This window comes from Odocoileus virginianus, chromosome 16, assembly GCF_023699985.2.
Source record: "Odocoileus virginianus isolate 20LAN1187 ecotype Illinois chromosome 16, Ovbor_1.2, whole genome shotgun sequence".
In the NCBI taxonomy this organism is placed as follows: domain Eukaryota; kingdom Metazoa; phylum Chordata; class Mammalia; order Artiodactyla; family Cervidae; genus Odocoileus; species Odocoileus virginianus.
In genome coordinates, this window is record NC_069689.1 from 57,083,475 (window position 1) to 57,087,233 (window position 3,759).

The 3,759-nt window shown below is 43.1% G+C and overlaps 1 pseudogene; it reads right to left on the reverse strand.

Annotated features, from left to right (window-relative positions):
* Nucleotides 1-3,056: 3,056 nt before the first annotated feature.
* Nucleotides 3,057-3,432, reverse strand: LOC110150650 (cytochrome c oxidase subunit 7B, mitochondrial pseudogene; annotated as a pseudogene).
* Nucleotides 3,433-3,759: the final 327 nt, after the last annotated feature.

A 3,759-nucleotide genomic window follows, 5' to 3' on the forward strand; every position in this document is an offset into this window, starting at 1 on the left:
AGTCTTTTAATTTATGCCGAATGTACCTGGAGGTTGCGGGCTCTCCAGATGGTTCCCAACCAGGTCCTTTTATAAGGTCCTTTTTGGAGGCACACTGCCAGCTACATGTTCCCAGCTCCCTCAGCCCCAGAACACTCCAGCCTTGGGAACCAAACCAGTCAGGGTCCAGGGATGTCACACCAGCCCGGGTCAGTATGTCCTGAGGAGAACAGAGTCAGAATGTATTTTTTGTTCTTTTGGTTTTCATCCCATCATTTGAACTGGAGTATACAGTGAAGTACAATCTTGTGGGTGGTTTGTTTTTTCCGTTTCTTTCTACTACAACTTGTTTCACTTCCACATAGATGTATATATGATTTGTTGGGATGTTTTCTTTATAGGTTATTGCAGAGCATGAAGTAAGTTTCCTTGTGTTACACGGTGGGTCCTTCCTGGTCATTATTTTATCAATAGTAGTGTGCATATATTAGTCTGAAGCAGCTCATTCCTCCATGTGCCACATCTTTATATCTTGCTGACCAGTAGTTTCTTTTCTAAGTCTGCGAGGCTGTGTCTCAGGCAATAAGCTCATTTGTATCCATCTTCAGTTTATACCTGGAAGTGATATCATAGGATACTTGTCTGTCCTTATCTCCCTTACTGCACTTGGGATGATTCTCCCTATTTTCTTCCTGAAGCTGGACTTGGCATTATCTCTTACTTATTCATGGTTGGAAATACTGCATTATGTACATGGGCCCCTTCCTCTGTTTCCATCCATAATGAGCTTGCTTCCCTGTCTTGGCTGTTGTACCTGCTGCTGCTAAGTCGCTTCAGTCGTGTCCGACTTAGTGCGACCCCATAGGCGGCAGCCCACGAGGCTCCCCCTAGTGGGGCAAAAATCATAGGGTTACCCGTCTCTATTAACATTTTCATTGTCGTAACCTGGGTGCCTGGACCCCAACCCAGTTCAGACATCAGACCCACGCCTGCTCAGGCTCCAGGAATGGGAGAGCAGCCCAAGTCAGGGAGGTCGGAGGGAGTCAAGTAGCCATTGCTTTTCTGTCCCTTTCGTTTCTTTACTCTCACGCCGATGCTCTTTTGACGTATAGCCGACTTGCACTTTTGTGCTTCTCCGTGTCCAGCCAACTGATTAAATTAGGAAACATACCTAAGGCATACTTGTATTCTTTTTTCTTCTTCTTTTTTTATTCTTTTGACATAGTATATTGAACAAGGTTGAGTAAAGTTCTCTGTGCTGAACATCAGGTCCTTGTGGAATATCTATTACAGAGACAGATTTCTATGTATATTGGGAAAAATATTTCTGAGACTCTGTGCGTGGAAGGAAGTCAGGAGATAATCTTTGCGGATTATCTAAATCAGATATACATTTGTGTTTGAATCTCAGAGTCTCTCTTTGTGCTGTAAAAATTACTTCCCCTGTATCTTTCTTTTATTTTGCCTAGAAAGGATATCATCTGCTATTTTCTTCACTGTTGCTGACTTCACTTAGCATATGATCCTTGAAGGTCCATCCTTGTGGGAAAAATTAGCATAATTTTATAATTTTAGTGGTTTTTTATGTCTGAGTAATAGCCCATTGTATATATGTACCACATTTCTTTAAGATTCTATCTGTATATGGACTACTTCTTGGGTCTGTCTCTTGACTATTGGAAGTAGCACTGCAGTGAATGTTGGGGTTCATGTGTGTGTCATTTTGAATGATGTGTTTTCACAATATAGGCCAGCTGTTGGTGTTAAAATCTTAGGTTTAACTCTCTTGAAATTTTTTGTTCTGGCCTGTGGAGGCTGTCCCTTCAAGGGGCTGTTTCCAGTGTCTATTCCCACGGAAGCCTGTAGGGATAATCCATCATATCCCAGCTCTCTCCCCCATGAACTGTTTGCAGACCAGATAGCATTTCTATCAGATGGGATATGATTTCTTCTTGTCATTTTGATTGGCATTTCTCCTGTAATAATTAGGGATGCTGAGCAACTTGTCCTGTGGACATTTGCGGGTTTTTTTTTTTTTTTTTCCCCTTTAAAGGGTGTGAGGAAAATTTACCTGTTGTCGTTGGCTTCATGAAAGTTGGCTGTTTCTGGAATTTATTTCTGCAAAACTTGCTGCAGGACCTTTCCTGAGGGCAGTTGTCGGTAACAGCCCTCCAGGTCTTGTGAATTGGAGTGGAGATGCCGGTCAGCGCCAGTGGTCAAGTTGCGGTTACAGGAAATGACCACAAGGCGGCAGCAAGTCTTCATACACAACTCAGGTAGAAGCAACCAGAGTTTTAGGAGTAGTTGGCTTCCTGGGCTGTGAATTAGAGTGGAATGTGCTTGAGCAAACACCCAAGGGCTTAAATATCACTACTTCTTCTCCCAAAGCTTTACCCCTCCCCTCCAGACTCAGGCCTACCTGGGGCACCGCTCCCTGCTGAGGCGCCTAAGAGGCTGCGCTCTCAGGAAGGAGCCCTCAGCTGGGGTCCCAGCGCCAGGGCCCTGGATACCTGGTGACTTTACCCTGGTCCTCGAGGTCAGAGGGTTGGGCCACCATCGTTGGGATGCACTAGGGATTCTGGTCCCAGCCAGATAAAACCAGACAGTATAGGTTTAAGAGGAGTCTCAATGCAGGACACCCTGCGAGGCTGTGTTGGCCCCACCCTAGTCCAGCTCTGGGACTCAAGCCTATTCAGGTTCCAGGGGTCAGCGAGCATCCCAAGTCAGGGAGGTTGGTGGGAATAAACTAGGCATTACTTTTCTTTCCTTTAATCTCAAGCCAATGGTACGTTGAAGTCTAGCTGATTTGCAGTTTTGTGCTTGTCTGCTGTGTATAATGGACTAGTTATGATGTATACATGTAGCATGTTTGTACTTAACTTTTTTTTTTTGCCATAGAGGTTATTGAACAAGGTGGAGTAAATTTCTCAGTGATCAAATCTTTGTGGAATATTTATTAGAGATACAGATTTATTTTTTATATATGCAAGAAATGAGATAGTCCTTTTTTTTTAAGGTTTCAAGTATACTTTATTTCTTCAAACATGCCATATTTTAATGGGTACATAGTACTTGGCATAAATTATGAGTTGATTTTGAAACAATTCATATTAAACCAGCTGGGATGATTACTATCCTCTCCATTCCTTTGGGGTGACTCTGCCAACAGGCAATGGGTTCCACTCTATTCCAGTTTGTGTTGCCGTATATACCCATACAGCAACACAGAAAGTGGCTCCACTAGCTAATACGGCATTACCATATTTGTCATGGAAATCAGGTGCCTGCTTCTGGTGGATCTGCCTTGCCACTGCTTGCTGAATGGTTTGAACTCTCAGACCACTTAGTGCATTTTTGACCAAGGGAAACATCCTGAGGTTGAACACAAAACGGCTGCAACTACAGCTGCTGGCCTCTAGCAATTCGTCGTCTACTACCCTGGCAGACTCCTGAAAAACAAAAATGGAGATAGTCCTTTTGGATTATCTATTACAGCTACAGATTTCTATGTAAGAGACACATATTTCTTTGTATATGTGCTTGGAGGGAAAGAAGAAAGAAAAGTAAGAAGAAGACAGGAGATAATCCTTATGAATTACCTAGTAAATATTTCTGTGGGTATGGTAGAGATACAGATTTCAGTGCATACGTGGAAGGAAGGAAGGAAAGAGAACTCTTGTGGATTATGTATTACAGATACTGATTTCTGTGTACACATTAGTACTGACCTCCTAATTCATACCTGGCCCTTCCCCCCCTTTTTTTTTCCCAAAAGCTTTG